Raw genomic sequence first — 13,401 nt, forward strand, 5'->3', positions numbered from 1 at the left:
GGTTCTGTTCTCAGCAATAAAAAAACAGACAAACAAAAGACAATGTTCTCGTTGGTAAGGCTTCCAGCGGAGCAGGTGACATTAAGCATCAGCTCCGACCACTCCTTCTAACCCAGTTAAGTGTGAGTGAGTGTGGGGAAGGAGGCGGGGAAGCACAGCTCCTGGTGGGCCTGGGGAGCTCCCTGAAGGTGAGACTGTGCGGCACTCTTTCAAAAGCAAGACACAGAGTCTTATTTTAGCTCCCTACCCCACAAAATAAAATACTTAAATATATCCAATCTGCCCCAAAGCATACCTTTTGTAGAACCTCTGGGCTGGAGGAATCTTAAAATAAAAGTTGCCACCCAGACTGGTGTTTCCAAACTCTTCTTTGATGGAAAGCATGTGAGGACCACAGGGCTGACCCTATCCGGAAGACACATGGCTAGTGTTTCTTCTTTGGGGCCAGTGATTTGGGACCAACCGTTAATCCAGTCATCTGTGTTTATGTGGTACTCACTATGGACAGGCAATGTTGGGAACAGGCACAATTGTGGGAAAGGCAGACAAGAATCCTGACCTTACAGAGCTCCCAGTACTGTGAAGAAGACACAGGTAATCACAGGACACAGGTAATTGCAGGAAGCAGTCTGACAAGTTATACTACTGGGCCACTCCTCCTCTCTACCAGGGACCACAGTGGCAGGGTGCCTGGCTGGTGTGAAGACATAGGTTCTATCAGCCTCTTGTGCAGTACGGGAAACTTCTTTCTAGTGCTTTAAGGAACGTAATATTGTTTACCCCCAGTTTAAATTGTGGGCCAGGTTAACTTAAACTGAGCTTCTTTGCTACTTTGCCTCACACAGCGTTTTGGTTTTGCCTTTTTGTTTTGCACATGTGCTTTCTGTTTATTTCTGGTGTCTTAGTTGTATTGAACAATGTTGCCTACTCAACCCATCCGGCTCCTCACTCCCTGGCTCCTTTGCTTTCTTCTCTTTTTCCATCACTCATGAAATGTTGAGGTTTCTCATGGTCCTGTCCTGGGTCACTTTCTGTTACAATTCTGCCTAGTACCTCCCAGGACATCTCAGTCATTCTTAGACCTCAGCTGCTATCTCCATGCTGAAGACTCTCCAATATCTAATACTATAAATGACAATCTAAACCAAGACTTTATGCCTTTAAACTAAGTGGTTTCTGTCTATGGAGTCAAAGGCTCTTTATAAATAATGAAAATGCTGATATATTTCTGACCCATTTCTTGGTAATTAGGCATGCATTAGAAGTCACTGTGCATCTTTAAATGCATCATTGAACAAGTCTTTCCATTGGTTGTTTTTCTTTTTTCTTCTCTTTCCAAGTGAGAGGAGGGGAGATAGAGAAACAGATTACTGCATGTGCCCTGACTGGGATCCATTCAGCAATCCCCATCTGGGGATGATGCTCTGCCCATCTTTGGACATGCTCGCAACTGAGCTATTTTCAGTGCCTGAGGTGGATGCTCCACGGAGCCATCCTCAGCACTTGGGGCCAATGCACTCAAACCAATTGGGCCATTATAGCAATGTTTAATAGTTTCAAACATACTTATTAACTACAAGATAAAAAAGAAACTATGAAGAATGTAGTGAAGGCATTAATTGAGAGAGATGAATTACTTGAGCTGAAGTCTCTGAGTTATCTTCTTATTTTTAATTTATTCTTCTTGCCTCCTTCCTCCCTCTTGAGACTGCGTGCATGTGTGCGCGCACACACACACATACATACACACACACACACAGCCCTAAACAGCTTCAGCATAGCCTTAGAGAAAATCATTGCAACAGGAAATTGGGAAGAGTGGAGGGAGTTCATTCTTCATGCTCAAGTTCATGTCCTGTCAGTGATGCACCACAAACCTACCTCCTTGTTCCTGTTCAGTGATACTTCATAGCATCACTGCTGTGCATCTGCAGAAATAACCAAATAAGCAAGTATGCACAACAAAAAGTGGGTTATAGGTCTTTGTGAGCAGCTTTGATGCATAGTCACAGAGGGAATTGGCCCTATAGTCTCAACAGGCCATGATTACTGTGGATTCTCTTCCCTTTCACAAGTTAGTTTGCTGCAGTAATTGCTCATCTATACTGCCTGCTTTGTGGAGATCGCTGCTCTGCTTTATTGGAAACAAAAGCTGCCTTCTGTCCTCTACTTTGGAGCTTTTGAACATGACCATGATCAGTGCACTTAACTGCAGTGCCCATTTGCCATGGCGGTCAGCGATCTGCATAGACTGTCCCCAGTGACCCAACAGTCAAGTAGATAGGAAGGGAGAAGATGAGTTTCCGCCTCATCCCTCTAGTAGGGCTCCTGTGGTACTGGCGACCGCAGAGGTCTGGAGTGGTCCAAGCCTCGCTGCAGTCAGGGGCAAGCGTTCTGTGTGACTGTTGTGGTCAGAGACCCCATACAAATTGCTAGTTTTTGAAATAACTTAATTATTCCTTCAGATTTCAACTGTAGTAAATAATTTGTGAAACAGAAATATTGATATATAAGGGCAAATAAGAAATTACTTCCTCTTGCAAGCAAAACCAACTGTTATATTCAAATTTAATTAACCAAGCAGCCCCCAACCCACAGAGTGATCACCAGCATTGACAATTAATTAGCTTTGCTCTGAAAGAGCTGCAGGTATTGAGTACAGAGTTAGGGATTAAAGGCTTGATTTTCCTCTGCAAATGCTGGCCATTTCTAGCTATCACACCTTGATAGCAATTTGCTGCTTCAGGCAACAGCTTACATCTGAAGTGTGTAATTTTGAGTCAGTTTTTAATTTCCCATGATCAACACATGGGAAAAGTGAGAACCAAACAGTTTCCTGTAAAAAGGAAGACATTAAAAGTGCACCACACAGGCTCTTCAAGATAATTTTCACCAAGTAGCTAAGGAAGATAAATAAATATTAAGGAAAATTCATAGGGAATTAGAGATCACTCTGGCTTCTTTTAGAAAAAATTGAATGTATTGGTGTGACATTGGTTAATAGGATCATATAGGTTTCAAGTCTACATTTTTGTGATGTATATTGCATTGTGTGCCCACTCTTGGCTTTTAAAATGGGCTCTCTGTTTATGGTAGCCATTGGCAGATTCTTCCTTTTAACATTGCATTAGCATACATATAAATGATTTAACTAGAAACTACTGGAGTTAATATCTTAAAAGGCAGCATGATGTAATGAAAAGAACATTAGATTCATTAGGTTCTTGAAATCAAATTATCCGGAATATGCTTATTCCTTGAAGGAATCTTAATTTTAGTTGGATCGTCCTGGAAGTGTAGCAGTTTTATATCTATGAACATTATGAAGGGGGGTTTCTAAGCAGAAAAATCAGGCTCTGGCAGGCCACGAGAAATGGGCTTTAATTAGTCTAGGATTGTCTTTTTCTCTATTTTACAGGTACCAAAAGAGCTGGATTGTAATCACATGGTTTCATCAGTTCCATTTAATAAGACTAGACAGTTCTCACTGATTGATGTTTACAAAAGGTATCAGTAATGGCAATTAACTAAAATCATACATATCTAACTGGGATGGATTTTTAAACTTATATTTACTTTCACTTGGGTCTGGTGTCATAAGTGTTCCCCCATTCTTTTAATTTTTGTATTGAACCCAGTTGGCAAAGACATGGCTCCAGAGGAAGTTAAAATGCCTAGTTTCCCTGGTACCAAGCAGGCATGGGCTGGGAAGATGAGCCAGGGAGAGAAGGATCTGCAGACAGGGAGCATCTGGTCCGAGGGAATGATGACTGGAAAGGTAAGTTAGCACAGGAAAAAAGGCACGGGGACCTTTGTGCAAATAAAGAAATCCAGCAAGATCAATCCAGACTGGAGCAGAAGGCTTCTAAGCAGAAGCCAAACTGCAGATAATCAGGAAGCCAGGTTAGGAGTCCGGGAAGACCCAGACCCAGGGCGTGGCACAGGCTGCATAACAGAAACAGGAGCAGGGGAACCAGGGGGCAGCCCTGGCTAGGTCGTAAAACCCAGGAGCAAGATGCTGGCACCAGGTCAGACAGTCAAGGCTGTGTCCCATGAGTACAACAGGGCAGAGTGCTCGCCCTGTGCTTTGTCCTCACCTGGCATTGCCCAGGGCATCTGTCATCAACACATTTCAAGCCAAATGCCTGGGAGATACACCCCCAGACTTGTGTGTGTGGTATGCTTTTGTCCTCCCTGATAATTCAGGTCTAGTAAGTGTGCGCTGGCCGGATAGCAGGGAGTAAGGAATTGTAGCCTTGTAAATGTGGTGTGGCCATAATAAAGAAGCCAGTGGCTACAGAGTCACAAGCTAAAGTGTATGTCACATCGGTATTATGTTCCTCGACTTTCCTATCACATGTGGACTGAGAATAAGCTTGGGTTTAGGCTATCTTCCAGCATCTTTTAAAGAGTGGTGGGTGCTCACTCCTATAATAAGACCGATTGCTGAGGCTCAAGCAAGTTGAGGTCGTTGCCAAGGTCACCACGTCTCAGAAACAGAACTTCCCTGTTTCTTGATATGTTTTCCTCTAGGTCATGACCTGGAGTGTGTTGTCTGGGCAGTATTTGGGTCTAACTTCCTGGGTTTGTTGAACATACAGAAATAGAGAAATGTAATAAGAAAGGCCACCTGTCTTCAGGCTGCTGATAGAGTGAGGTACCGATTTGTCAAATCCTGGACCAAATCAAGTTTATTAGACAGATGTTGCCAACTCTCTCTTGGACCCTGGACCCAGCCCCCTTGCTGATGGCATCTTGGCCATTAGTGAAGATACTCCATCAGAGTCCCTATCACACAGAATATTAAAGGACACCACATAGATCAGCCAGAGTGTCTGGTGTCCTGCTGGCTGGTGGCCTGAGCTGAGCAGAGTTGGCGACAGCGGAGCTCTGAGCAGCTGCTGTCTAATGAGTAAGGGGCTGAACCAGCAAGGCAAGGGGAAAATTCTTTCCTAAAGCATTCTAGATCCCAGTGACCTGGGAGCAGCTTACCTGAGTTCAGAGAAACCATAGCAACAAAGAGACCCCACTATTCGGACCAATCAGAAGCAGAAGCAGAGGACACATCCCTTTGACATTTGCAGGCAAAGTGCCTTGGCAAGACATAGATTCTGCCACTGACCATGTTTCTTTGGTGTTTCTAAAATCCAAATTTTCACACCTGGGAGATAACAAATTCATGCTTTGTACTTCTGCTTAGCCTTTATTAAAAAGCAGCTTTATTTGGGCAATTTTTTCACACGAGAAGCTGAGCTCAGCAATACTGTCATAGGTACCAGGCTTTAAGCAAAGGAGAAGGTTTCCCTTTGAATGGCTTTCGTTGTGAATGAGCTCCTTTTTGTCCCATGACTTTTTTTCCCCTTGAATCATATTTTTATTTACCCATAATATTCTCACTCTGACCATGAAAAAATCCAGACTCAAATGGATTAGCAATATCTACCAACAGTATGGTTTTCAAAAACTGCTTTAAATTACTTTTTAATTTAAGCATAGTTGATATACAATATTATATTGGTTATATTTGTTTCATGTGCACAATATAGTGGTTTGACAATTTTATACCTTATAATGTGTTCATCCCACTAATTCTGGTAACCTTTTGTCACTGTGTAAACTTATCACAATATTATTGACTGGACTCCCCTGCTCCTTTTTGTCCTTCATCCCCTCTTATGCCTTCAGGCCTAAGTGAGTGGGATGCTCCCCAGACAACACAGTTTAGGAAAGGCTCTCAGCTCCCACCTGATGGGGAAGCTCTGGAGCTGAGTCCCAGGTATACCTGCTGTGGGTCTGCAGGCTTCCCCAGTTTTTCTCCCTTTCTGCTGCTGTGGAGCCCAGATAAAGTGGTCACTAGTGTTGGGCGGTGTGGATCCTCTGAGCCATGCCATTTAGGAGTAGACTCTCGAACACAGAGCAATTGCTGGGTTACTTATAGGTGACTTTCATGATGTGGATAGCCTATGGATTATATATCTCTTTTGTGCATTCAATAAATACCTATTGATTGAGTAATTGAGTTTGCAGAGCACCGAGATGCATTCTAAGCAGCTCCCAGCATTCTTTATGTGAGAGAGAGGCAGGAGATGGGACATAATGATGTATGTGCTGGTGGTGGTTGTGGGATTGTTACTGTCATGCAAGGACTCACTCTGGGTTGGGATTACAGAAATAGAGAAGCCGTTTTCATATGATTTGCCTTTCACATCCTAATTCTGGGTATGACCTGACTCACTCAGCTGAGACATTTTCCCCCCTGTGATAGGAAGGTAGGTTGCTAAGCAACTAGATCAGTAATTGGTAAATGCTGATATATGATTTGATTTGAGTTACATATAAAAATGTGACTGCTTTTTTTTTGTCTTTATTATTAGGCAAATGATTATCATTTGGTTTTATTTTGCCCAAATAAAATAAAACAACTGCTTTCATTCAGCAAATTGCATACCATCATGATGAACTAGAAAGATCCTGAGTCTAGAGAGCAGAAAACTTGAATCCTAATTTCAAGTATGAGAATCACTAGTCCCATGACCATGGATAAAATTAGGTGACTAGTGAGCCTTCATTTTAAAAATCTGTAATTTGTAGTACAGATGCCTTCTCTGCTTGCCTCACAAGACTAAACAAGGATGGATGTAACAGTGTGTGGGAAATGCTTTAGAAAGAGTAAAAAGTCTCAAGATCTATGTATTATCTACAACTCTGGGATACTTAATCTCAGAACTTGGCGTAGGCTGGTTTAGATCCAAAGTCTAGATCAATTAAGAAGCACTCAGTGAGCATATATACTATGCCATTAACAAGGCACCAAGCCATGGGGCAGGTCCGGGAGCTACAGAAGAAAGCAAACACATGGTGTGACCTTCAATGAGTCAACCATGGAGGCAGCACTAATAACCTACAGAGCACAAGACCACACAGCCAAGCAGCATCTCGTTAGATGTTCAAGCACAAGATACAGGCTGTTAAGACCAACTGCTGTATAAGACTTCAGAGGAAAAGATGGGGGTCTTTGAAGTAGTCAGTGAGGTAACTTGTCCAAGCCCTTGAAAATAAAGGGAAATGCATAGCAATATCACTGTGGGTTAATGTTGTGCACTGAGTTGTGAGAAATCAATCCGTTTTCAAATCATGACATTGTCTGGCTGCAGTGTTTTCACACAGTATTGTTTGAGGTTGATGGTCAGCCATGTTTTGCCTCCGAGCAGTAAACATTTTATTTGAAGTCATGTCATGAATTATTTGCCTGCACTAATGAAATAGATTTACATAAAAATCAGAAAAACCCCAAGATCCATATGCTTTTAGTCATTGGGGACATGGAAATGACCTTGGCAACAGTCAGTTAGAAAATAGAAAGGTGAAGGACGATGCTCTTATTCCTTGTTTGGAGAGTTTCCAGAATGACTACTGTCCCAGAATGCTTTTAAATAGGTATTATTTCAAGATGAAGCTGAGCTGGTGGGGGTTTTTTTGGATTAAAAAAAAATGGATAAATGGATATCTTAACTATTTCCAGAAGCTTTGCCTCAAACCACTGGTTCTTGTCACATATCTCTCTTATTTATAATCTAGTATATTTTCTGCTATCCCTGTGTCTTGACCCCATAGATTTCCTTGGAGCTGCTGTGATCTGTCATGTCGTTGCTCATTATCAGATAGTCCTAATCCTTAGAGCATTGAAATGTTTTCTAATGGCACATGAGCCATCGGAGGCCATGGCAGCCCCAGCCATTGTTACATTAAATTGCAGCTTGGATTGTGTTGTACGTGCTGACAGTGGAGATTCTAGCACTGTCGCCTCCCCCCTTCCCGGGTCAGGACCCTTCCTGTGCAGCAGATGTGGCAGTTCTGAGGGCCTCACCCTGTCCCTCTCTTGGCAGTTTTTCAGTTGCTGTCTCACTCATCAATTGCCTGGGTCCAATTTAGTAGCACTTGAATGACCTCTTACTTTTTATCAGCCTTTTCCCCACCTACCATAGCAGCCCACATTTGAACACCACCTCAGACAAGATGAACTGCTCTCACGACTGAGTTAGCAGTACATGGTGCGTTGGAATGTTTTTAAAAGGATAGAGAATTCTATTAAAAAATGGCTGTACTGTCTGATATTCCTGCCTGCTTCCTAAGGAAAGTTTTATTCTTCATGAAACTAATAATTCTTAAAAGGTTGTTAGATCAATATTTTAGTCATCCTTGGACACTAATGTAATGTTGGTGGACCCCAATTTAATTCTCATGAGAATCATTTAGACTGAGGGGCTTTCCATTTAAAGATTTCACAATTCTGAAAATCCAAGGTCAAATAGTCTATCACACAAGTACAAAAGAAGTGTAAAAGTCAGAAAATTTCCCTAAGTTCCCTTTAATCTATATAAGTGAGACCTAAGACTGTCCCCTGCACCTAAACCAATGAAATTCACGAGGTAATCATTTACCTCTTTTCTTTCTTTTTTTCCTTTTTCTTTATCTTTTTCTTTTTTTTAATCTGGGTAGATCTGGACAATGGGAAAAAGTCACTGTCTCATGTGAAAGTGATCTCAATTCTAAACTTATTCCTGAATTCATATATTGTTATATTGGTGTGCTAGGATGGCTGCCTCCTGGGTGAGATGGGTAAGGCATGGAGACAGAGGGTTGGAAACCAGAGGGAAGACTTGAGCTGACTTCAGTCCTTGCCAAGTTCACACCATTGCCCTTCTCCTCACAGCCTGAGAATGCTTATCATGCTGCCACTTTCTTTATAGGTGTTCAGTGAATATTAATTTCACCCTGCTAGAGAAACTATCTATTTTCTTGAGATAAGGCACGTAGAGTTAAATGATGCTCATGGATATTTAATGATGGATGTGGTGATGAATGCTTTAAATATGTGATGCTATCTGTGGTAAAAGTGAGACAAGTAAATACTGCTCATAAAAGCATTTTAGGTTAATTTTTGTTGTTTGAAATCCTGTAAAACAACCCACTCATTTGTTTTCCTCCCCAACTTGGAAGGCATTAATTACACAAAATATACCTCCAGCCAAAATGTCTTTACCTTTTCAGAGCCTTCCTGACTGCTTCTCCTTTATGTCACCAAATAATGCAATTATACATGAATGATTTCCGGACCTTAACCTTCTCCTATCTGCATGTCATTGCGTTGACACATAAAAGAAAAAGCAGAGTCTGTGAACTTCCAAGAAATTGGAACATATAAAACAGAGATCCAACAGCTGATTATGATGATGTTGAAACTAGACAATGTGACTTCTATTAATTCTAAATTATGGAATTCTTTTGACATTTATTTTATACACATTTTTAAGAAGGACATAATGTCTAAAATAATTTTTTAATTTTTCAGTTACAATTGACATACAGGAGTATATTTGCTTTGGTGTACAACATAGTGTTTGCACAAGAAAATAATTCTTAAATGTAGTCTCAAGATAAGCCTCTCCATTACTAATTGTTCTGCATTGAGGTCAACAGAGGCTTTCCTAAATGAGCAGAACTTCCAGGATAATTTCAGAATCCCTGCACTGGAAGGGATTTTTGAATCACCTGATTTTCCAAATGCATGCATACTTATCCCTAATATTCCCTGGAAATGGTTTTTTAGCCACTACCTAGACAAGAGGCTCACTACTCCATGAAGCAGACCCATCACTAATGGTGTATCCAGCTTTACAAAGATGTCCCTTACACTTGAAAACCCTTACATTTCACCTGCTTGTTTTGCTATCTGGGCAGAGATTGTATGATGCACTGTAAGGCACATAGACCCAGATTTATTCTGGCCTCCAATATTTATTCTTACATACCTTTGAAATACCATCTGTTAAGATCTTCCAGTGTACTAAGCACTTTATATGCACTTATCAACTTTCATGAAAAGTCAGTAAAAGTAGGTTCTAGTTTTGCTGTATCTTACTATGCAGAAATTGAGGCTTGCTGGTAATATTTATAGTAATGATAATGGTGATGGTATTACTGAACTCCAATGATATGCCAGGTGCTGTGCTAGGTCCTTTATATACATTATAAACATTATATGAGAATTTAAGTAACTTGCCTGCTATCTACCTAGTAACTGGAAAAGCTGGCTGTTCAAATTTAGGTCAGATATTAAAAGGACTCTGTATTGAACTCGTTAAGCCTCATTTTTTTTGTCTGGTAAATGGGCATACTATTATCTTCCTCACAAGGTTTTCTGAAATTCAAATAATGGCCTTTGAAAATATCTGGCATTCTTAAAAAAATATTTCCTGCCACATATCTATTTATTTTTTTAAAGACTGTTTTTATTTTTATTTTTTTTTAAATCTTATTTTTATTAATTTTAATGCAGTGACATAGATAAATCAGGGTACATATGTTCCGAGAAAACATCTTCAGATTATTTTGACCTTTGATTATGCTGCATACCCCTCACTCAAAGTCAAATCGTCTTCGTCACCTTCTATCTGGTTTTCTTTGTGCCCCTACCCTCCCCCCACTCCCTCCCTCTCCTTCCTCGCCCCTTCCCCACCCCTCCACCCCATGCCCTGTTACCATCACATTCTTGTCCATGTCTCTAAGTCTCATTTTTATGTCCCATCTATGCATTGGTTCATATGCAGCCTCTGTGGAAAACAGTATGGAGATTCCTCAAAAAATTGAAAATCGAACTGCCTTTTGACCCAGCCATCCCACTTTTAGGAATATACCCCAAGGACACCATAGAATGGTTCCAGAAGGAGAAATGCACCCCCATGTTTATAGCAGCATTGTTCACAATAGCGAAGATCTGAAAACAGCCCAAGTGTCCGTCAGAGGACGAGTGGATTAAAAAGCTTTGGTACATATATACTATGGAATACTACTCAGCCATAAGAAATGATGACATCGGATCATTTACAATAACATGGATGGACCTTGATAACATTATACGGAGTGAAATAAGTAAATTAGACTGTTTTTATTTTTAAAAGACTCTTCCTTCTCCTTTCTCCAGGCTAAATATTCCTAGTTTATTCAGTCTTCAGTTATTCATTCAGCAAACATGTATGAACTCGGCTTTCCTGAAACTTCCGTTCCAAGCAGGAAACAGACACTAAATAACAAACATGCTAACTTAGTAAATGATCTAGTGTAGGGGTAGTCAACCTTTTTATACCTACCGCCCACTTTGTATCTCTGTTAGTAGTAAAATTTTCTAACCACCCACCGATTCCACAGTAATGGTAATTTATAAAGTAAGGAAGTAACTTTACTTTATAAAATTTATAAAGCAGAGTTACAGCAAATTAAAGCATATAATAATAATTACTTTCCAAGTACTTTATGTAGGATTTTCGCTAAGTTTGGCAGAATAAATCTTTATAAAACAACTTACTATAGTTAAATCTATCTTTTTATTTATACTTTGGTTGCTCCACTACCGCCCACCATGAAAGCTAGAACACCCACTACTGGGCGGTAGGGACCAGGTTGACTACCACTGATCTAGTGTGTTAGGAGATAATAAATGCCGTGGTGGTGAGGAGAGGTGGGCAAGGCAAGCAAGGTAAGTGAAATTAGGAGATTGGGAATGAGTCATGTGTTATTTACTATGACTGTGTGGCCAATTATCCCCAAAACGTAGTGACTTAAAGCAACAATGATTATTTGTTATTTCTCATGGTTTCTAGACTTCAGATATTCAGACAAGACATGGTAGGAATGGCTTCTCTCTGCTCCACAATGCCTTGGACTTTAGTCAGAATATTTGAAAGAGGGCATCTGGAATTATCTAAAAGCTCACGTGCCTGGTAGTCGACCCTGGTGGTCCACTGGAGTCCTCATTTCTTTTCCATATGTAGGCATGGGTGGTAGAGATAAGAAAAAGGAATCCCCCCCCCCCCCAGTTGGCCCTTTCTCTTCTAAGTTGCCTTTCAATAGCATTTTCTTCTGCTCCCTTCTCCTCTCTGTCCTCCCTTTTGCACTGGGAAACCCAATGGGTGGGGGAGTGGAAACCACAACAACCACCCAGTCCTTTTGCCACTGGACTAGAGAATCCTGTTGTAAATGGAGAAACACCGCCTTTCACTTGCTAGATCATCATCTTCCCCCTTTTTCCTAAAACTCTCCAAGACGTGGGCAGCCTGGCTGGAAAGCAATGAGGGGTCACTGAGCCCGGGAGTGGGCGTCAGAAGGCTGCCATGCTGACATGCGCGGACAAGTCCCTGTTTGCCCAGGGACAGAGTTTCAGTAATGAAGACTGCCAGGCGAGGTGCCGGCCTCATCACTGAGCAATTCTGCTTCACCTTTAATTTCAGGAGGAAGAGTGACAATGAGATCATGAAAAAGCAATTATTCCAATTTTTTTTCCCTTGCGCTGATTGGCACAAGACGCGTTGTGGAAATCATCGGGTACTCTTCATTTTGTCATCATCCTTCAACCAAGTGGCTACAGAGTTCCCAAAGTCTGGCACATGGGACTGGGACTGTTGGGGTGTCATCCCATCAAAATCTGTGATCCCTCATGTATCCCATCCCTGTGAGTCAATTGTGAAACTGATTTTCAGTTTTCTGGCTCAGAAAAATTAAGCTTTGAAAGAGTAATTCTTTGCTGTGTTTGTGCAGCTGCTTAGGGAATTTGTCAAAAGCATGATAATTCCTGATGTAAAATTAAAACTAACTTTTCCAGATCATTCTAATGAGGGGGGAACATAGGGGGTGGAGGTACAAACAGTGCTGATTTTGTCTTCTGACCTGCCCCTCTCCTGACAGGCTAGGTAGTTGAGAGTAGTGGGTGGATGATGAGCTTTTCATCTGCAGAAGGAAGTCATGGTAGTCCATTTGTTTCAGGCGGCAGCTCAAATGTTCAGTGATGTTTGATAAGGGAATTGGAATTCTTCGAACAAGAGTGTGAGAACACAGAGAATTAATCCAGAAATGAGTATATTGCAGTCTGTGAGATGTCTCTGCCTGACTGTTGTCTTGTTTCCCTTCCTTCGCTATAAGATGATGGGGTTTTGTGTTACCGAACATTTGAATGAGGGAAGATGCTATATAAACAAACCATGTTATTAGTGATGTGGCAACCTTACCTACCCCCTCAAACCTCCCCCACCTTCACCCCTCTGTGCCACCTTTGGTGGCTCTGACCCTCTCCTCGCACCTGCCCATGAATCGCTTTCTGTAGCGAAAGACCACCCCACACAGCAAGCCTGTCTCCCACATGGGCGGCCCACATTCTCAGCCCTCCACACCCTGGCTGGAGTTTATTCTGATTTGGTGTTATGTTTCTAAAACTGGTCTGATTTATTTTTTCCCCACTGCACGGGGTGTGTGTTTTTCTTCCACAAGCACGTCCATAACATGCCTTGATTGGTCACCATGTGGCTCTTCATCGGACTGGTTTGGCTTTTACTAGGTGTTAGAATTTCT

General features: G+C 41.5%; 1 protein-coding gene across 1 annotated transcript in view; it reads left to right on the top strand.

Annotated features, from left to right (window-relative positions):
* The window catches only part of KIF26B (kinesin family member 26B), a 461,617-nt gene that overhangs the window by 332,505 nt on the left and 115,711 nt on the right, over window positions 1-13,401 (top strand). The gene's annotated exons all lie outside the window — the stretch shown is intronic.

This window comes from Saccopteryx bilineata, chromosome 1, assembly GCF_036850765.1.
Source record: "Saccopteryx bilineata isolate mSacBil1 chromosome 1, mSacBil1_pri_phased_curated, whole genome shotgun sequence".
Classification (NCBI taxonomy): domain Eukaryota; kingdom Metazoa; phylum Chordata; class Mammalia; order Chiroptera; family Emballonuridae; genus Saccopteryx; species Saccopteryx bilineata.